General features: G+C 39.8%; 1 pseudogene; it reads left to right on the top strand.

The window, feature by feature from the left end:
- Positions 1 to 660: 660 nt before the first annotated feature.
- Positions 661 to 1,762, top strand: LOC114033900 (annotated as a pseudogene).
- Positions 1,763 to 23,263: the final 21,501 nt, after the last annotated feature.

Here is a 23,263-nt window from a genome sequence, read left to right as displayed (position 1 = left end):
AGACTTGCCTAGAGTCATACAGCTAGAAAGCATCTGAGATCATATTTGAATTTAGGTCTTTTGACCTAAGTTGAGTCTAGGACTGGTCATCTACTATATTACTTAGCTTCCATGGTTTGGAATCATAGCCTTGATGTTGACTGGCTGTGTGACTATGGGCAAGTATTCTTCCAGCTACTCAATTGCTCAGTTGTCTATAAAATGGGTATAAAAGTAGTTTTACCATCTGCTATTACAAGATTGTAATGAGGAAAGCAATTTGTTACTATGAAGTGCTATGTAAATGTGAGCTTTTATTATCATAATATCATAATATAATATTATTATATATTTATTAGGGCAGCTAGATGATACAATGGATAGAATACCAGTCCTAGAGTCAAGAAGACCTGAGTTCAAATCTGGCCTCGGGCACTTACTAGCTGTGTGACCCTGGGCAAGTCACTTAACTCTGTTTGCCTCAGTTCCTCATCTGTAAAATGAGCTAGAGAAGAACATGGCAAACCACCCCAGTATCTTTGCCAAGAAAATCCTAAGTGGGGTCATGAAGAATCAGACATGACTGAAAGAACAATAACAAAAAAAATTACTAAAACACATAGACAAATGAATCTTCTTTTCATGTCACACTTTAGGAAGCTCAAACAGGACCAGGCTGACATGTTAGCAGCCAAGGCAGCTTTGCTGCGGCAATTCCCACTTCTCCTTTCTCAGAACCTGGAGAAAACCCTTTATGAGGGATTCATCTCAGCTCAGGGGAGGGACTTCCATGTTAGAATACTATTATGTGAAGATCTTCAACTAAAAAATGCAAGAATACTCTGTAGCTGGCAACTGAAGACAATGCTGGATGGATATCATCAGATATTAAACCAAAGACTACAGTACTCTCCTGACCTGGTGAGCTTTGTGGTGGAGTTGAAGATGATTTTGGAAGTTGCACTGAAGAATAAACAAGAGCTGTATGCACTGCCACCTCTTCTTCATTACTACTTGTTGAAGTAGTGTCTTGTTGAAGAAATAGAAACTCCGGGTTGGGATAAACTTGCCTATGTGGATACTTCCTTTAGTACCATCAAGTTAAAAGCCAAAGAAACTTCTGGGAGAGAAAATCTAATCACTCTCAAGCTAAAGGCAAAGTATCTGACAGAATAATCAGATTGCTATATGGATTTATCACTTCCATTTTCTGTTTCCTGGACATCACAGAGTTTGGTGGCATTAGAATCACTAAAGGCATTCTGGGATATCATGGATGAGATTGGTCAGAAAACTTGGATTCCTGAGCCAGAAAAACCCACAGAGTGCAACTATGAGAAGAATTGCAATAGGAAATAATATTTCAATATAGATGTAGACCCCAGGCATCCCACGATGCTTCCTGAATGCTTCTTTGTTGGTGCTGATCATGTGGTAAAAACCCTGGGAATTAAGCTGAGCAAGAATACACACATGTGGGATCTGGAAAATAGCCTATTACAAAATTTGAAAAATGTTTTAGAAATAGAATTTCCAGTACATGTTGTCTTAGAAAAATCTGATTTCACAATGGATTATGGAATTTGTTATGCTCGGTGCCATCCCCTATCAAGTATATGGGATATATAGTGTGGACAGCCCTTCCATCAGATCTACTTATATAACTGGTTGAGAGATTTGCTGACTAGCAGATAGTTTTAACATCATCTTTGGTGAATACTCATACTGTGGAAAGTCAATTTCATTGAAAATGTCTGGAAGAAACCCTGAAACAAGAACTTGAAACATTTCTTTGGTAAAGAAGATGAAATTAAGAAAACAACCACAAGGAATTTAGCAGATGTCTTCAAAGAAAATTCAAAGAAAGAACTACTGAAATCTACTAAAATCAAAAGAAAAAATACGGTTAAGCTATAGTGACACACATCTGCCTTGATCTCTTCACTGAGTGTAAGCTGAGAAATAGTGGCCTGAAACCCTGCACTCTGATATTTTTTAAAGTCTGTAGCCTTGGCACTGAGGTGAGTGGGCATTTCATGTGGATAAGAATATAGATGCTGCCTGGATATACCTGGACTAGGAAAATCTTGATTTAGTCCATGAAATGAGCTTGAAAAATGCTTGTAGCTGGTTTTATTGAGGAGTTTTTTTATTCCTGGCAAAAATTCTTGATGGTGCTGATTGTAACTTCTCACTATACTTTCCTATGGAATAATAAATACATATTTAGTTGACAGATTTATACTAATACTAAACAAATGATCACACAGGAAGTTCTTGTCTTTATGTATTTTTAAAATTTTTACCCCAAACTTTTCAAATAAAGATACTGCTATTGAGAATTTAGAGGGATAAAGTCACACCTTATAAATCCTAGCTATTGTGCTTTCAGTTCCTTTAGGAAGACTTGCTGCCTTCTCATGTCCCAAGAGCCTAAGACATTTTAGGAGACAGTATGATACTCTGTGGACACTTTAAAGGAAATGCATAAGAGAATTCTTTTCTATGACCTTTTACTTAGGTTTGCATTATAATCAATGTTGGTGGGGGAACTCTGAGGACTTACTTCTTTTAGGCCTAACCTTTTATCTTTTAACTTGTGGGTAGTAACAGGAGAGGTTACTGTAGCTTGTGGGATGTGGGGGTGGCATGAGTAATTATGGACAAAATGAATCTAGTGACCATTTGGGCATGGGAAACTGTGGGTGTAGAGACTCCTTTGGCCTTAGAATTCAGGCACAATATGAATATAATGGATACTTCTGGCATTTGAAAAAATCATCCCCAAATAGGTTTAGAGAATTACAGAATGTTGTTAATGGAAGAGGTCTGAGAGATCATTTAATCCAGCTCAGCCTTATAGCCCGTTTTATAAATAAGGAGATTGAGGCCCATAAAGTTACAAAAATAAGGCAAATTAATGTTTAAAAATCTTTTTAAAGTCACTATATTACTCTATTTGGGTATAATTAATAAAGTCAGAGAGAGGTGCTATTATTAGCTTCATGTTAAACTTGAATAAACTGAGGCTTAGGGAGGGTAAATGACTTAACCAATGTCACGATCAATTAATGAACAAGCATTTATTAAGTACAAATTCTGTCATAGGTACTGTGGAGATGGCTGAGGATACAAAGACAAAATGAAATGATCTTTGCACCCAAGAGCTCTTTTTCTATTGGGGAAGCCAACATGGACATATATAATTATGTAGAAAAGATATACAAAATGAAGAAATGAGATTGTTGATACATTATTTGAAAAAAACTATCTTTAGCTTTTTAGTTTGTATGTGCTTTTTTGCAACAGAGCACAGAAAATATATACAAAATGAAATTGGCAGAGGGAGGATGCTGGGAGCTGGGGAAGGAGGAGATCTTTCATGTCAATCATGTTGGGCTAAATTTTGTAGGATGTAAGGCATTTTAACAGTTGGAGGTGGAAAGGAAGTGAATTCCTGGCATGGACTACATTTGTGATAAAGACATGGGCAGGACATATAGCATCACATATGAGAAACACCATGAAGGACAGTTTGGCTGGACTCTAGAGTGCAAGAAGAGGAGTAATATATAAAAAGGTAGGAAAGGTAGGCTGGGGCCAAGTTGTGAAGGGTTTCACAAGATAAAGAGTAGCTTAAATTTGATCTTAAATACAATAAGGAATCACTGGAGTTTACTGAATAAAGGAATGACAGTCAATAAGGGTCTTCCCAAAACCTTATGAGATAGGTACTACTATTATTCCTATTTTACAGATGAGAAGACTGAGGTTCAGAGAGATTAGGCAACTCATTTAGAGTCTCACAGCATCTCACAACAACCTTGGGAGGAAGGTATTCTTATTAATTTACAAATGAGGAAGCTGGAGTTTGGAGAGAAGTTAAGTGAGTGACCCAGAGTCTCACAGACAGAAAGCATTAGACTGGGGCAGGGAGGAGTTTGGAACTCAGGCCCTCCTCCAATTCCAAGTCTCACACATTTTTTACTACGCCATAATCCTGCCTCTTACCAACTCTGTGTGTAACGGGGAACTAGAAGGCAGGATATGATGAAATTGTCTTCTGGGAGCTCTGTTGCAACAAAGCACACACAAACTAAAAAGCTAAAGATAGTTTTCTTCAAATAACGTATCAATAATCTCAAAACTCTATAGTCTGAGCAGTCCATTGAAGGATTTCAGGGTAGAGGACGAAAGAGAAGACAAAAGAGAAACCAGAAACCCGAATTGCTAAATTCCTCTTTCCTCATAAGGAAGTGTCTAATGGTTAGCTCTGCATTTATGGGAATACAATCCTATTCCCACCTTTTTGCTCTGAACATTGTGTCATCATGAAAAGTTCTCTCTCTTAATCTGTTGGGGTCACATACTTTTTCTCTGGACTCTGGTTACTCATGTGTGAATTACGTCATCCCTTCCTGCCAATGAAATCAAGGGCTTTTAATTAAGGTGGAAAGGCCTTATAGTATCTACTAGCCAAAAGTATTAAGAAAGTGGAGAACTCAAAATGATGATGAGGTCAAGGAAGATCAACAGGAACATTTTATTAATGTTTACACTTCAATTAATTTACTGCATAAAAATGTACACTAGCTAAAGAGGGTGCTGCTAATTTTTTTTATTTTATTTTTTAAGTGGTAATTTTCATTTATGTTTTGTTTTCAACATTTTCTTCCACAAGATTTTGAGTTCCAAATTTTCACCCCATCTCGACCCTTCCCCCACCCCAAGATGGCATGCATTCTGAATACCCCTTCCCGTAGTCTGCCTTCCCTTCTATCTCTCCCCCCCTTCTCTTATCCCCTTCCCCTTCAATTTTCCTGTAGGGCAGGATGGATTTCTGTACCCCATTTCCTGTATTTCTTGTTTCCCAGTTGTGTGTGAAAACTTTTTTTTAAAACATGTGTTTTTAAAACTTTGGGTTCCAAATTTTCTCCCTTCCTCCCTCCCCACCCACCCTCATTGAAAAGGCAAGCAACTCAATATAGGCTATACTTGTGCAGTTATGCAAAACACTTCGATAGTAGACATGCTGTGAAAAACTAACTCTATTTCCCTTAATCCTATCCCGCCCCCCCATTTATTCTTTCTTTTGACCCTGTCCCTCCTCAGAAGTATTTGCTTCTGATTACTCCCTTTCCCAATCTGCCCTCCTCTCTATCATTCCCCTACTCTCTTGTCCCCTTCCCCCCCATTTTCCTTAGGGTAAGACAGATTTCCACACCCAATTGAGTGTGTATGTTATTTCCTCCTTAAGTCAAATCCTATGAGAATAAGATTCACTCATTTCCTCTCACCTTTCCCTGTTTTCCCTCCACTGTAAGAGCCTTTTCTTTTCTGTTGTTTCTTTTTTGTGGGATAATTTACCCCGTTCTACCTCTCCCTTTCTCCTTCTCCTAGTATATTCCTCTTTCACCCCTTAATTTTATTTTCTAGATATGACCCCTTCATTTTCAACTCACCCTGTGCCCTCTATCTATCTATCTATATCTATATATACATACATATATTTTTTCCCCTCCAACTACCCTAATACTGACAAAGGTCTCATGAGTTACAAATATCATCTTTCCATGCAGGAATGTAAATAATAAGTCTCTTATGATTTTCTCTTTCCTATTTACCTCTTCATGTTCCACTCAAGTCTTGTATTTGAAAATCAGATTTTCTATTCAGCTCTGGTCTTTTAATCAAGAATGCTTGAAAGTCCTCTATTTCACTAAATGACCATTTTTTTCCCTGCAGGATTATACTCAGTTTTGCTGGGTAGGTGATTCTTGGTTGTAATCCAATCTCCTTTGCTCTCTGGAATATTATATTCCATGCCCTGCAGTCCCTTAATGTAGAAGCAGCTAAATCTTGTGTTATCCTGATTGTGTTTCCACAATACTTGAATTGTTTCTTTCTGGCTGCTTATAATATTTTCTCCTTGACCTGGGAACTCTGGAATTTGGCTACAATATTCCTAGGAGTTTTCCTTTGGGGATCTCTTTCAGGAGGAGATGGGTGGATTCTTTCAATTTCTATTTTGCCCTCTGGTTCTAAAATATCAGGGCAATTTTCCTGGATAATTTCTTGAAAGATGCTGTCTAGGCTCTTTTTTTGATCATGGCTTTCAGATAGTCCAATAAATTTTAAATTCTCTCTCCTGGATCTATTTTCTAGGTCAGTTGTTTTTCCAATGAGATATTTCACATTGTTTTCTAATTTTCCATTCTTTTGTATTTGTTTTACAGTGTCTTGATTTCTCACAAAGTTACTAGCTTCCAATTGCTCTATTCTAATTTTTAAGGAAATATTTTCTTCAGTAATCTTTTGGACTTACTTTTCCATTTGTCCAGTTTTGCTTTTTAGGGCATTCTTCTCCTCATTGGCTTTTTGGACCTCTTTTGCCATTTGGGTTAGGCTATTTTTTAAGGTGTTATTTTCTTCAGTATTTTTTTGGGTCTCCTTTAGCAAGCTGTGGACTTGTTTTTCATGATTTTCTTGCATCACTCTCAGTTTTTCCTCTACTTCTCTTACTTGCTTCTCAAAATCCCTTTTGAGCTCTTTCAAGGCCTGGGACTGATTCATATTTTTCTTGGAGGCTTTGGATATAGGAATATTGACTTTGTTGTCCTCTTCTGGTTGTATGTTTTGATCTTTGTCACCAAAGTAAGATAATATAGTCTGACTCTTTTTGCGCTGCTCACTCATGATCCCGGCCAATTACTTGAGTTTTAAATTCTTTGTTAAGGTAAAAGTCTGCTTCCAATGTGAAGACTGTACTGTCCCAAGCTTCGGGGGTTTGTATAGCTGTTTTCAGAGGTACTTCCAGGGACCTGTAAATTCTCAGTTCTTCCTAGGTGCTTTGATAAGGGATGAGGTGTTTCCTCTCCACTGCCACAACAAGCTCCACCGCACCAGCACTTCTCCTCGCCCCAGGACCGCCCCTCAGAACTGTGACCCAGATCCAAGCACGGGCAAAGCAAGAGATTCCTGCCTCAGCACTGGCAAAGAGATCCTTGCAATCCCCCTCTGATCAGCCACTTGATTCCCCCTCAGTCTATGGGCCGGAAGCTCAGGAAAAATCTGTGGCCCTGGGCTGTGCTCGAGACTTGTGGCTGAGACCTGGCTCCTCTCTCACGGCAGTCACAGACTTTTCCCGCTGACCTTCTAAGTTGTCATTGGCGTTCGTGAGTTGAGAAGTCTGGAAATCACCACAGCTGCCCGGGATTCAGTCCTCTGAGGCCTGCTCCAGGGTCGCTGTGGCCTGTGAGCCCACACTGAACTGTGCTCCTCTCCCCACCTGGCACGATATACCTTTCTGATCAACCATCCAGGTTGTCTTGGGCTGGAAATTTGTTTCACTCTGTCTTTTTGTGGGTTCTGCTGCTTTAGAATTTGTTTAGAGCCATTTTTTTTAGGTATTTGGAGGGCTTTGGGAGAGAGCTCAAGACAGTTGCTGCTTTCCCTAAGCCATCTTGGCTCCGCCCCTGTGGACCACTAATTTTTGTTGTAACAAAGGAATAGTACCAGAGTGGCTGTCCATTGGTTGGGGACTATCTGAACAAACTGTGCTGTAGGAATGCAATGGAATATTACTGTTTAATGAGAAATGATCACTGTGAGGAGGTCAGAGAAAGGTGAGATGATTTGTATGAATTGATGCAGTGAAAAAATCCAGATCAGAAGAACAAGATATAAATGCATGGAATAATATATATGAAAAGATTGTTAAAAGAAGTTGAACTTAAAGTACTATAATAACTAATCTTTGGTCTGGAGAATAGATAATGAAACATTGCAACATATCTCTTAACCCCTGCTGGAGAGAGAAGGGTCTATAGAGCCCAAATATTATGAATATAACTGGATATAGTTACCATATGGGTTTTATTTGCCTACTTTTTTCTTTGTTAAAAGGGACAATTAAATTCCTAATAGTTTGAATTAATAAATTATTATGATGTAAAAAGAAAATGCATCGGTAAAATTTTTACTGATTTAATGTATTTTGTTTTACTGATTTTACCTAAATTTTTGCTAACTTTATATGCAAAATGATACAGGCTGTTGTAAAAATTTTTCTTCTAACTTTATGAGAGATTCTGTGCTGAGACTAAGAACTATAAATAGGAAGAAAGTCACATTTTGTTAAAAAAAATTACCCAGAAGGCCTTGGGATTTGAACAATCCCCTCCTTCAACGGTTCTGAGTGGGGAGCTTAAAAATTGTCTGACATGAAAAAAACCTCCCTCCCAAATTTTTTCTTGTTCTAAGATTATTCATGCTGCAATTACATGACTGATGTCACCCTGTTTTGAAGATAATGTATTAGAGAATGTTCTGAGCCCACTTGACAAAAGTGCAGTGTGAATTTCTGTCTCCTTAGGCCGTACTGCTAATGGCACCATGTGTTTCCTTGATTAGGAATCAGACTTGCTTTCTGAGAGCCAAGTACAGATTGGATGAACTATATTAATTAAACTAAACTCTGTAACTTGGGGGTGAAGATGTAGAGAAGGGAGAAACAGTCAAGGACAATGGCCTGCATATGTTTGAGATGCACAAATACTGCCCAAACAGGCCTTACATTGCTAGTAGGGTGGTGGGTTGTTCATTTCACAAATAACAAAGGCCAAGGGAGCTCTTTCTGAAACTCCTCACTCTAGACCCCATTATTTAAACCTGCTACTGGGTTTTCAACACATTTTTGCAATGGAATTTATAGCTAGCATTTGTACAGACCTTTAAGGCTTTTGCTAAGTGCTATATGCATATTTATTCATTAGATCCTCATAACAACTGTGGGAGGAGGTTTATTTTTGTCCTTATTTTGAAACTGAGGAAACTGAGGCAGGCAGAGATTAAGTGATTTGCTCAGTTACATAGCCATTAAGTGTCTGATTTGAACTGAGGTCTTCCTGGCTCCCAGTCCAGGTTCATAGTTGAAAAAGACCATAGAGGTCATCTAATCCCTCCCTTCATTTTACAGATGAGAAAACTGAGGCACAGACAGATTAAATGACTTACCAAGATCACTTAGTATTAAGTAACAGTGTCTGGATTTGAAACCAAGTTGTCTGGCTCCAAACCCACAACTCTTTCTATTACACCACACTGTCTCCATGTGTCATTTTGTATTTATAGATTTATAAGGCCTTCTGTGAGTACAGGAAACTTTCTATCTCCCCAACACCTATCTCAGCTCTGTATGTAGTGGGCACTTGATAATGTCTGCTGAATCAAATTGAACATAGGATTGAAGTAAAGTGTAGAGTTGTGGTATTTATCTGATGATAATAATAATGTTGGGTGAGGGTGAGGCATGTAATCTCCATGGGGAGGTGCTTGGCTAAATCCTAAACAGAGACCCACAGCCCACAACATTGATTAGGGACCTCCATTGACTAATTCCTCACAGCAAAAGTTCCAAAAGTCCATCTCCTGATCAGCTCATCAAGCTGATAAGAACATTTCTCGATTTGCCCCTCTCTGTTCAGGCCCAGAAACTACCTTGCTGATAACAATAGCTTATAGTTATATAGTGCCCTACAGTTATAAAGAACTTCACAGGCATTATGTAATTCGATGCTCCCAGTAACCTCATGGGGTAGATAATTCAGACATCTCCTTTGTATAAAGGGGAAACTTGCGCCTCAGAGAAATTGAATCACTCACCTAAGATCATATATGGAAATTAGGCTGGAAATGTAGGTAGGAGACATATTGTGGAGGGCTTTGGATATCAGGCTGGGGATTTTGTGTTTATTCTAGAGGCCACTGAGGATCAGGTCTGTGTCTTAGATATATCATTTTGGCAGCTATGTGGCACTTGGTCTGGAGAGACTGTAAGCAGGGACATCAGTTAGATGGCTACTAAGACAGTTTGGATGAGAAGTGAAGAGGGCCTGAACTAGGGGAGAGGCTATGTGGGTAGAGAAAAGGGGACAGATGGGAGAGGTATTGTGGAAGTAGAATGAATAAGGACTGGCAACCATTGGATATGGGTTGGGGGTAAAGGAGGAGAGTCATGGGGATTGATGAGATCACAAAGGGAGAGATTGTACAAAGAGAGGAATGTCCAGGACCTTGGGAGATGCCCACCATCTAGGTATTCAGAGGATGCTCACAGTTAATGGTCAGGAGAAGGTGATAATCAGTCAAAGGAAACCAAGAAGCAGTTGGGTAGGTAAAAGACTGGGAGAGAGTAGATTCATAAAAACTAAGAGGGGAGAGAGTGTCCAGGAGAAAGAGATGATCATCAGTTGTAAAAGTTGCAGAGAAGAGACATCTAGGTCATGTGAGCAATGATTGCAGATTAGATGGGATTTCTTAAACCTCTCCAAAATAGAATTATGTACTGCTTCAACTGTTTCCTTAGTTTAAGATACCTGGAATCCAAAAGAAGGTAAAAAATAAACAAACAAATCCTCAAACTTAGGAACTGATGCTTACTGACTCAGAGCTCAGTAAGCACCCCTTTTTCACCTCCCACATTACTGGCAGCAAGGCTACATTAGCAGACCCAAGAACACAACACAGGCTTACATCAAAACCCATCTCTATACCCTAGTTCCTCCTCCTTCTTTCCAATGCTGTAGTGACCATGGCTCCAGGCTGCAGAATTTTGCTCCAGGCCTGGAGGGTCAGCTTGGCCACAGTCCTTCATAAGCAAAAGCTTGCCAAGGGCTGGAACACAGAAGCACTGGTGCCTGGGAAAAGCAGGCATTGCCAGTGCCAGAGAAAGCAGGCTCTGCATTGCTGTTGCTGGGCCAGAGGAACATCCATCTTCTATCCTGTATGATTAAGCTCAGATTTGTAGGAACAGAGGAAGTGGGATAGATCACTAGGACAGGACACCTTGCATGCCAGGAGCTGTGCAGCACTGTACTAAGCCTGAGGGAAAGAGCACAGCATCATCTGGGGCTAATTATGACAACCCCAAAGTCAGAGACCTAGGCAGGTGAACTGTGAAATATCTATCATGGGAGGAATCTGAGACACTTTGAGACACAGCCCTCAAGGTAACTATGATCAGAGAGGAAGGAGTCAGGAAATGAGTGATAAGGAAATGAGAGGAGTGGGAAAACTGAAAGTACTAAAGATTTCAGGAAGAAGAAAACTCAAAGACCTTAAACATAAACTGATAAATCAACAGGTAAAATAGTAACAACAAAGGGAAATGTGGCCTCTAGATCTAATAAATGAATCCAGACATCTCTGAATAAATACTGGAAAAAAAAAAAGGAAACTGATCCAACATTTGAAGAGACAGAGGACCCTATGGAATTTGAGGAAAACATGGAACCATGATGTATTGTTCCTGAGTGGTTTAAAAGAGAAATGATAATTTTGCATATGTATATGTATAAGTATATCTATATCCTGCACAAGAAAAATAAGAGTAGAAAAACTTGAATCTGCAATGGTAAAGGTCACCAAAGAAGCAAAAGAGAGAACAATAGATTGGGAATATGAATACACAGAACTGAAGGACAATTTAGGAGAAGAGAAGCAAAAAAATAACGTTAAAAGAAAATATGCTCACTATGCAAGCAAAACATGCTGAAATCAAAGACAATATACGTAGATATAACCTAAGGATCATAGGTCTCCCAGAAAAACACTATAGGACAAAAAAACCCTAATATCACAATGAAGGAAATAATAGAAGAGACTGTTCAGAACTGCTAAACATAGAAAATGAAATTCTGATTGAAAGAATTCACAGATCACCTCCAGATAAAACCCGAGGCTGTAAACTCCAAGACACATGGTGGTTAATTATAATAATTTACTTCAATTAACAATTCACTTCAGAAGTAACAAGTTCTATAAGTCATCAGGAAAAAGACCTTCAAATACAAAAGAAAGGACATCCAAATAGCTCAACGCTATTCTGCACCCACTAGAAAAAGGAGGGAATAGAATAATGTGTTCTGAAGAACAATGTAGCTCATGATGCAGCCCAGGGTGACCTTTCCTGCAAATCTGAGCTTAATCATACAGAAGAGAAGGTGGATGTTCAGTAATAAACAAGAGTTTGAAAGATGTTTAGGAGGAAAACTAGAACTGAAGAGATTATTTGCCTCTCAAATACCTCAAACAACAGAAAAGCAGGAGTGAATAAATGCAACAGGCAAGCACAGTAATAGCAGCAGAACAACAATGGAGAGATCAATAAGACATTTCTTTCTAAATATTCTCAAGGAGACAGGTGAAGGTGGAAATCTGGTAGATGTAACATTGAAGAGGTAGACAGAGTATATTATGGACAGAACTTGGCAACACCCTGCCTACAACTGAATGTTTCTTTTGTGGAACTACATTACAACACGGGAAGGTTCCTAAAAAGGGTGGAGGGGATTAGGGGATAGAGAACAGAGTAATGCACTAGGGTCACATCAAGGGTTAACAATGAGGGGATCATGTGTCTGTGGTCTCAGAAAGAGAAGAACGCACAGGAAAGTAGTTGAGGAGGAGAAAGGAAAGATTAAAAAGAAGAGGGAAAGGAAGGAGGCCTTACTTTGGAGGTGGGAATGGGTTCTGCTGATGAATGCTCCTATGAGTGAAGAGAGATGGACAGTGAAGGAAGTTGATGGTCTTACACTGGACAAGGACTGGCAGATTTGGTGCTTGAAAAGTCTACTTATCCTGAGAGGTGGGAGGAGTTGGAACCTCTTGGGTTGGGCAACTGGCACCTAGAAGAGCAGGAGAGCATTTCTAGGTGCATGTAGGAAAAAAAAAGGTATATTTCAGTGGTGGGCTTCATAATCAAGAATATGGTAGGGAGGGGCCCCTCCATGGGGCAGTGTTTGGTGGATTGATGGCTAGAGTGCTAGAGTAGCAAGTCTGGAGTCAGAAAGATCAGAGTGAAAAATCTACTCTTGGACTCTTACTAGCTCCGTGACACTGAGCAAGTCATTTAACCCTGTTTGCCTTGGTTTCCTCATCAGTAAAATGGCATAGAGTAAAATGGCAAACCACTCCATTATCTTTTGCCAGGAAACCCCTAAAAGGGGTCATGAAGAGTTGGACATAACTGAAACAATAAACAACAACAGCAACAACTCTTTACTTTGTGTATACGTCATCTGTATCTCATTTCATTGAGAATTAAAGGTTTAGAGAGGTTGTGAGAGAAAGAGCTAAAAATGTGACCTTAGACAAATCATTTAATCTTCTTGGGCCTTAACTTCCTCACCTATAAATGAGAGTATTGGTCTCTGAGATTCCTTTCAATTCTAGAGCCATGATCCTATGAGTTGCTTTTATAAGTTTTCTTGCCCTAAGGAAACAATGGTCAAATTCTGAAAGAGTACAGTGAAAAGATCTTTAATGCAAATATTCATCAAAGGGATTAACTGGAGTCACCATACATAGGCCCACCTTCCCATAAAGCACAGTTCTATTGGGGTAACCACAATCTAGCCCTGAAACCTACCTCAGTTCTAAGGATGAACTGCTTTGAGAATACAATGCTGGCTAGGCAGGCTAAGGCCACAGCAGTGGTAGTTTCATTATATGGATTTGGGATGACTTATCACATTCCCTTCACTGTCAATAGGCCTAAATCTATTAAGCACCCGCTACCCACAAGACCCTGTGCTAGGCAATTGGGATTTGAAAACAAATAAAATAATACCTATTACCTGGCTGATGCAACCTATTAGATGAGGGAATACTGCCTAAGCAGGCCCTGAATGGTTTGGTGGGATTTGAACCAGGTCTATTCTGAGTCTTGGCCCAGTACTTGTCTTCTTGTGCCTGCCATTTTAAAGCTAAACCTGCATGTGCCTCTGTACAACTTCTATCCATTTCTCCTAGTTCTGCCCACAGCTATAAAGCGTAGAGATGAACCTCTCTTTCACATGATAGCTCTTTAGATGCTTGAAGATGGGTATCATCACCCCTCTAGCCCCTTTCTTCTTTTCTCTAGGCTATGTACCAAGTTCCTTTGAATACTCCAGTCCCATCTCCATACTGCTATTCCTCCTCTGGATGTTTTCCAGCTTTTTACCACAGTGTGGGAAAGGCCTGTCTGTTCCCATTTGCTAACATAAAAAAGATTTCCACAGGCTCTCACTCAGGTTCGTTATTATAATTTTAATTACAATTTTGTAGATGCTCTTGTCAAATGAAGGGCTGCTTCCTCTTCAGAATGATGGTTACTTGTCTTGAGAACTGATGTTGTATTTGACCTAGAGGAGCTATGAAATCTAGAAAAGAAATGTGAAGAATTATGAATTCCTTCCTGTGACATTGATCTCTTTCTTTCCCTATTTACTATTATCTTTTTAAAAATTATATTCTTAGTAATATGAATAGCTCATCTTTACAAAGAACTTTAAGGTTTATAAAGTACTTTCCCTTTATCAACCTTGTGAATTAGGCAATGTAAATATTATTTTGGGGGCAGCTAGGTGGTGCACTGTCTAGAGTGTTGTGCCTGGAGTCAGGAAGACCTGAGTTCAAATATGACCTCAGATATTTACTAGTTGTGTGACCCTAGGCAAGTCACTTAACCCTGTTTGTCTCAGTTGCTTCATCATTAAAATGAGCTGAAGAAGGAAACGGCAAATCACTCTGGTATCTTTGCCAAGAAAACCCCAGATGAGGTCACGAAGAGTCAGACATGACTGAAACAATGAATAAATATTATTTTATTTTACCTTAGGGAACAGGGTCACAGGGATATTAAAGTAAATAATTATTATTGCCACCATGTATTTTTCCTACTAATTAGCATAGCTGTTAAAGGCTGACTTGGAGTCAGGAAGACCTGAGTTTAAATCCAGTTTAGACCCTTACTTCATGACCTTGGGCAATGCACTTAGCTTTTCTTTCCTCATATGTAAAGTGGGGATATCTCACAGCATTGTTGTGAGGATCAAATGAGATAACATATATAAAGTACTTTTTAAACTTTGTTGTTTTTTGTGGTTGTTGTTGTCCAGTTGTTTTGTGTTGGGCTCTTTGTGACCCCAATTGGGGTTTCCTTGGCAGAGATACTGGAGTAGTTTGCCATTTCCTTTTTCCAGCTCATTTTACAGATGAGAAAACTAAGGTAAACAGGGTTAAGTGACTTGCCCAGGGTCACACAGCTAGTTAAGTGTCTGAGGCCAGATTTGAACTCAGAAACTCTTTAGGGCTGACATCCTATCCACTGTGCTGCCTAGCTGTTGCCCTTTTAACTTTAAAGTTCTCTATATACATGTTATTATTTATAATTTTATCAATATATGAAATTCTTGTATTGTTGCAGACTGTAAGACCTTTTCTTCTCTCCCCAGCCCATGCTTTCCTGCAATGTTTCAGCACAGCATCTTCGAAATCTTACTAATATTTTTAGGGCTCATTTTTTCCCATCTGTAATATGAGAGAGTTGGACTGGATCACTTCTTAAATCTCTTCAACTCTAACTCAATGATTGATCCTATGAATCTGAAGACAAGCCCTTCCAAACTTAGCGAGGCGGACCCTTGCTGGGCAACCTATAATCCACCATCAGGCCTATCCATGGGGCCCTTCCGGACTGCAATGTCCTTTAAAGTCACTAGGGTAGCTAGGTGGCACAGTGGATAGATCACTGGGCTTAGAGTCAGGAAGACTCATTGTCCTGAATTCAAATCTGGCCTCAGACACTGACCAGTTGTGTGACCTTGGGCAAGTCACTTAATCCTGTTTGCCTCAGTTTCCTCATCTGGAAAATGAGCTAAAGAAGGAAATAGCAAACCACTCCAGTGTCTTTGTAAAGAAAACCTCAAATGGGGTCACAATGAGTCAGACACAACTGAACAACAACAACTAGAGACAATATTAAGCTGGTGCCACCCTGGAAATTACAGGATTATGTCCATACTGCAAGGAAGTGTCAGAGGATCGTAGTAGAAAAAGTACTCACTGATGTCCTTTTGGTGTCTAAATAACTAGATCAAAATTGCCCCTCAAAATACGTTTCAAAAATATATTTTTTTCTCCCCTGGGAGTTGCCCAAAGTTACCTGGAAGCCCCTTCTATTAGAAAAATAATCCTTACATAGTTCTCACAAGAATTGGGGGTTGGGGGAAGTGAAGAAGGCCTAAAAAGGGAGTGGGTGGTAGAAATAAAACAGCCACAAAAAAGGAGAAGGGAAAATGGTGTCCAGAAATAGACACAGAACCAAATAGTATCATTTCCCATTGCAGGCTTCACAGCAGGCCTGAGGCAAGGTGATCAAACAGTGGGTAAGGACTGCTTGAAAGGGGGAAGGAAATTTGCCTTTGGCTTCTTCCATGGCCTGTTTCCGTGTTCCTTTGCTTTCCACTCACCCAAAGAGTCCTCTCCCGGGACTTATTTGGTGGTCCAAGGTTTTCACTTCCTCCAGGGGCAGAAGTTCAGGTTCGTGGCCGTCTGTGTTCTTCAGCTCCTGTGTCAGCTGGTTACATACACTATGTGTTTTACTTAGACTTGTCTTCAGATGAGTTTGCGTCTCTTTAGCGTGCACTGTCTGTGGAGGGAGATGTTAAGCAACATGTCTGTATGTACTGTGTCCTTATTTACTATGTGAGCTTCTTGAGAACAGGAACTGTCTTACTTTTTATTATTATTTGTATTGATAGTACTTTGCATATAGTAAGTATTTAACTAAGACTTCATTCATTCATCCAACAATTAGAAGCCAGCTTGGGACACTAGATTTGATATACATATGGTCAACAGACACTTTCTTCTGAGGAGTCCATCCCTCTTATTCAAGTGACCTGTTAGGTTCCACATGGAGCTCTACAGGTGCTCAGGGTGTATATTTATAAGACTGAAATGACAGTATATGTTTTATCTGCTTTTTGAGCACCAGAGTGTCCTCCTTTAACATCTGTGAGTCATCGCACCCTCTGTGAGGGTATTTTTTTTGGTCCCTGTTTGTGATCTCTTAGATGTAGGGAACTCCCTCTACCTATTCAGATAGACACCAGTTCTGCAGCTTAGTTGCCTTAGAGTTCTGCAACTTGGAGAGAAAGGGTTACGGATAGCAACTTGATCTATGATGTCAATGCTAAAGAAAACTCCCCGGTGAGGAGGACAATGCAATTTGCAATTTGTCAACTTCTCTAGAAGCTATGGTCTTAGGGAGCTGCCTAGAGGATTGATAGGGTAAGTGACCAGGTCACAGAGTTACTCTGTCAGACCCTTGAACCCAGAGTCAGATCTTCTTGTCTCTGAGCCCTAGCTGTTGGCCCTCTATCTGGTATGCTCAGACTGCCTTTTTAGAAGGGGAGATGATAGGAACTGGAAGACCCATGGTTTTATTGGCACACAGAGCTCTTGGGTGAGGTGACTTACCCTGCCAATTTAGGTTGGTACCTCTCTCTAACTTAGAGTCTTGGAGGGTTGCCTAGACCGTGGAGAAGTTAAGTGACTTGTCCAGGGCCACAAAGCTAGTTTGTGTCAGAGACAAGACATGAACCCAGGGCTTCCTGGCTTATGGTCTACCTCTATATCCATAGTCCTACATCTCTATATGGGAGAAAGAGAAAAATAATTTGTTAATGCAACTGCAGCTTTCAGCACATATGAATACTTTTGTTTTGTCATCGTAAGACTGTATTGATGGATACCCATGCCACTGATGTCCCTAATTTTCCAAGGATTCATGTCTAGTAGGTTAGTAGTAAACATTTCCATTTTAGGGTGAGGGAAATGAAGAATACTGGAGACCAGTCCTGAGTCATTCACCAGAAGCCAAATGGAAATTTGACCTAGTGTTGATGCATGCTTCGTCAACTCTACTCTTGCTTACTCAGCAGGAAAAGAAAGGTTCACTAATTCTTTGTTATTGCACTTATAAAAATTGTTAGCCAGAGTGTTCACTTAACATAGGAGCTATTCATCTCCATTTGTTTAATTAGTTGGTTAAACAAGGCCTTACAGCACCTACTGTATTCTAGATGAGAGTCAGCATGGCACAGTGGGTATAGAGTTGGCTCTGGAACCAGAAAATCGTAGTCCTTGCTCTTGAGAAGCTTACATTCTTGCAGACAGGTGAAGAGTACCTGACTGGTAATGTCCATGTGAGTGGTGAGAAGGGACTGAATGGGAGGGGCAAAGTTACCACTTTCCCCAAAATTTCTTGCTTCACCTAATCAGGAAAACCCAATATGGATGTGCTGGGAAGTGTCCTATTTTTAGAATATCCTTCTGACTGTATGCTGCTGGATTGGCACCTTCTGATTCCCTTAATAGATTGCTTTAATATTTAAAGGATCTGTGATTTCATCGGTGTGGCTATTCCCTTCACTGGTGCTGAGTACAACACCCCCATAATTTAATAGGTGATTTTTAAGAATTTCTGTGGCTAAAAAATCATAGGTAATCTGGGAATGGGCTTCTCTTAACTAAGCTAGAAGGGGCCTTTGGCAACAGGCTTGTGACCAAATCCTTACTTAAAGCCTTTCCAACTTGGCAGAACCTGCTTAAGCATGTACTCTGTTGGCATGGCCTCTGGGAACACAGGGTTACCTACGTACCACAATGAAGCATCAAAGTAGAACTTTGGTAGAAGTTCAAAGAATTATAGCTTTAAATGTACTTTTCACAAAAGCTAAAAGGAGAAACCTTTATGTCTGGGTGGGGGGGTGGTTTGAGGGTGTTTGGGGAGTGTTTGCCAAAAGGAAGCCTTTACTCGAGTGGAAAGGGATGCTTATGTCCTCATAACTCTAGGGTCAGGTTGTTATGTCCTTTGATCCAGTGAATGAGGACCATCAGATCAATTATTAACTTATGTTTCTGTGAAGATCGGCCTAAGTGATAAGCTACACATCATAATTGCAACCATACCAAGCAGGCTTGGTAGTCAGTTATTACACAGCTTAGAGAGTAGTTCCCTCTAGTGGTCAGAGATTGCACTTACCAAGGGACTAAAGTCTAATTCTAGAAATTACTCAAGGCAACCTTCATATTTCAACAACTCTCTGGCCTCTGACCTCCATGCCAGGAGAGGTGAATGTCTGCCTTTTTCAAGTTTTCAAAATAACACTTGTCTACAGGTGTTCAGGCTGATAGTACTTGGATGAAGACTTCATTTGTGGCTGGTAAAGTCTTTTTTTTTGCTTCAATGAAATTAGTCTCCCCTTTGCTGATGCTTTTTCCTCTAAATAACATCCTTCCCTCCCTCCTTTAAGAATTGTCTTCCCTCCTACTAAGACTTATTTTCAAGAAAGTTCAACTGAAGAGCTCCTAATAAAAGACTGATATTCAGAAAGTCTCATGTAGCAGAAAAAGCACTGGATAAGAAGTCAAAGGAACTGGGTTCAAATTTCAGCAATATCACTTTGGAATTGTATGATCTTAAGAAGTCATTTAACTTCTCTGGGCCTCAGTTTTTTCAACTGTAAAAAAGAGAGGATTGGACTAGATGGCCTTAGAGGTCCCTTACAGCTCTAAATCTGTTATCCCACGTCCCTCTTTTCAGGTTTAGCCTCGTCTCGTAGTAATCTGCGATTCGGCTTAGCTCATGTGATGATAATAATAGGAGGAGCAGTGGATAGAGTACTGGGCCTGGAGTCAGGAAGACTCATTTTCCTGAGTTCAAATCTGGCCTCAGATACTTCCTAGCTGTGTGACCCTGGGCAAGTCACTTAACCCTGTTTGCCTCAGTTTCCTCATCTGTAAAATGAGCTGGAGAAGGAAATGGCAAACCAATCTAGTATCTTTGCCAAGAGAACCATAAATGGGGTCATGAAGAGGTGGACATGACTGAACAACAACAAATTGATTTTTATAATTCGTTGAGCATTAATCACATTTTAGACTCCTGCCAGGAAGTACTTAAACTCATCTTGAGATGTTGACTCTAGTTCTTGGAAACTCACAATATCTTAATGCTCAGATGTCCAAGTTTTAAAGGATTCCCTGACCAAGTTGTTATACACATTTGTACTGTGAATTATTATTTCTGTGACAATTGATGATAATTCAGCTTTTTTAAGTTTGTGGTTTATGTAATTAAAAGACTGCTTTCCCCCTCATTATTTAGATAAGCCTTCATTAGGTGGTAGGAGGTGACCCCAGCCTCATGGTCTGAGCAGCAAAGTATAAAGCCCATTTCCATAGGCTTTGGTGTAGTGAATGAGATAGAGATAATAAAAAAAACAAATAGTAACAGTGATTATAATAATGATACCTTAACATAACTGTGCTTCAAGGCCTGTGAAGATATATATTATCTCATGAGATAGATACTAGATGTCTTATAATTTTATGGCTGAAGAAATCAGGGTTTAGAGAGTTTAAGTGGCTTAGCACAGTATCTGACACATAGTAGGCACTTAATAAATGTTGATTGATTGATTGATTTGTCCAGGGTCATGCAGCTAGTTGATTTTCAGAGGCAGGATTCAAATGAAGGTCTTCATGACTCAAAATTTAACATAGTTATCTACTATGTTGTTGTTGTTTTTCCTTCTTTCTGGAAGAGGACCAATGACATCCCTGGGGTGATGTCTTGACCGGTGTGTGAATTGGCTTTAAATGTGGCAGAGCTGTGTAAAGTTGTCTACTATGCCATTGCCAAAGATATACCCTTTTAAATAGTAGTTAAAAAAGGAAAACTAACTGGTTTAAAGCAGCTTTTCCAAAGAATTAAATTCTTGGGGTAGTGTGGCCAGAAAATTGACCATCCAGCGGACAATTTTCTGGTAATGACCTTCCCTGTCCTTAATAGATTGGTCCTTGGGTAGCGGATGAGCCTTTGCCAGAGTTTACGCTCTGTTGACATAACCTTAGTGAACCCAGGATCACTTCCTCACCATGGTAAGGAATTGGAATAGAGTTCCCTAAAGATGTCCACCAGCATCATGGATCAATTTCTCATACAAAGTCCAAATAGAAGAGAGAGTTCCTTATGAACAAGCGAACCTCTCCAGATACAAACTTTCCTGGGAACCTCAGAGAACCAGATCAAAGTATTATAGGAGTAGCCTGATTGATCAGGGGGAGCCATCAGTGAATTTAAACTCTATCCTGGTGAGATGATTCTTTTCCTTTCACCCTCTGGCTCCTGGTGGTGGTGGTGGGAATGGCAGAGAGTGCAGGAAGGATGGAGGAAAACACTTCCTTAACATATTTGGATATCCTTAATTATAAGGTGTTGAAGGCCTGGAAATATGGAAGAGAGGAAAACTTAAATTATGAACTCAGACATAGCTGAAAGATGCCTAGGCCTTTGGCATTGCATTACTGTATCTTTTCTGTGACTGTTTCTTGCAGTAAAGATGTCATAGATAAGTGATCTCCAAACTTCTTTGATCAGGCATCCCATCAGTAAATGTGTTTAGCTTATACCCAATATATGCATATTTACTTGATTCTAGACAAATAACTAAATTTCTCAGTGTACTAGGAAACTCTCTAAGACTGTAAATTTCAGAGAAGGTGACCACATGCATTGGTAGAGGGAGTCTGGCTTATTTAAAAAGTCTCTATGCAATGAGCACACAAGCCCAGGCTCTATCCCTATTGTTGTTCTGTCATTTTTTAGTCTTATATGACTTTGTGACCTCATTTCCGGTTTTCTTTGTAGAGCTACTAGAGTGGTTTGACATTTCCTTCTACTCATTTTACAAGTGAGGAAATAGAGGCAAACAAGGTAAAGTGACTTGCCCATCATCACATTGCTAGTAAGTATCTGAAGTCAGATTTGAACTCAGGAAGATGAGCCTTTCTGACTCAAGGTCTGGTATTCTATTCACTGTGCCACCTAGCTGCCCACATTCCTATACTACTTTACAATTAATTATGTAGTTTATAAAATTATCCAAAAATAGAAATTAAAAAGGATATGATTAAGATTAAGTGTCATTTATCCTAGAGTCATTAGGGAAGCATTAGAGTTTACTGAGAATGGAAGTGGCATGGTCAGACTTGTGTTTTGGAGAACTCATTTCTCTAGTTGTGTGAAGAAAGGTAGAGAATCTGAGAGACCAGTTAGGAGACTTTTGCAATTGTCCAGGTGATGAGGGCTTGAACTTCATAGTAGGAATAGTTGTGTGAGTAGAGAGGAGGGGAGGTGTATGACAGAGTAGCCAAGGCAGAATTGACTAGATTTGACAACTAATTGGATTCGGGAGGATGAACAGTCAAAAAGCATACCAAGGTGGCAAACCTGGATGGCTAGTAAAGGTAGTGGAGTCTTCAATAAAAACAGGAAAATTCAGAAGAGGGATGGGGTTGGGCAGCAAGAGGCAGGTAATAAGTTTGGTTTTTAGATATATTGGGTTTGAGATGTATACTACTCAGAAACCACTTGCTTGAGATGGGCCCATTGCAGCTGCCAGGTTATGAAGGGTAGGAATGTAAATTTTGGCTATAGGCTATGGTTAGCTTATAACTACCCTGAAGGACCTATGCCTCATCAAAGGAGACCAGTGATGGGAATGGGGAGACACTGAAAAGGGGTGGTGCGTTTGTGAGAAGCCCATGATTGCCTAGAGAGGAACAGGGAGGGAAGGACTGGATACCACCTGTCTTCTCACCCTCAGAATGATTTATTACATACCTGTTGGGGTGAAGCCACTGCCCTGAATTAGGAAATATCTAGGGATGGGGAAACCTGTGGCCTCGAGGCCACATGTGGCCCTCTAAGATCCTCAAGTGGGGCCCTTTGACTGAATCCAAACTTCACAGAAGAAATCCCCTTAATAAATGGATTTGTTCTGCAAAACTTGGACTCAGTCAAAAGGCTCCACCCAAGGACTTAGGAGGCTGCATGTGGCCTCAAGGCTGCAGGTTCCCTACCCTAGTTAGACTATTACATGAATGTGTTTCCTTATGGAGAAGGAGATGAGTCTTTACAGGAAATGAGTCATGAGCCGTGCCTAAACTCTATCTATAGGTTTCGCTGGAGTAAGCTCTAGGTGGAGTGGCAAAAATTGGTGAGCCCAATATGTGATAAGTTTATGGAATATGATATGTGAATGATTCCCTTACATTTTAAGACCAGAGGGTTTTTTTTAAATAATTTTTTTTTTGGTATCATGGATCACTTTGGAAGTCCTCTGAAGCCTATGGGCCTCTTTTCAGAATAAATGTATTTAAATTAATAAAATAAAATGCATAGAATTAGAAAGGAAATCGATTAAATTAAAATCATTATCTAAATATTAAAAAAAAACACATATTCACAGATCCCAGGTTAAGAACCCTTGCCCTAGATATAATAGCTAAGTAGAATGTGGGCCAAGGAGGCTAAGGTAGGAACAAATGCTTAATGCAGTTAGGACAATTTTCTAAAATACCTGCAGCTACAAGTAATTTACCTATA

Source organism: Vombatus ursinus, unplaced genomic scaffold (assembly GCF_900497805.2).
Source record: "Vombatus ursinus unplaced genomic scaffold, bare-nosed wombat genome assembly UNPS02007612.1, whole genome shotgun sequence".
Taxonomy (NCBI): Eukaryota; Metazoa; Chordata; class Mammalia; order Diprotodontia; family Vombatidae; genus Vombatus; species Vombatus ursinus.
This window is presented reverse-complemented; position numbering and strand designations above follow the sequence as displayed.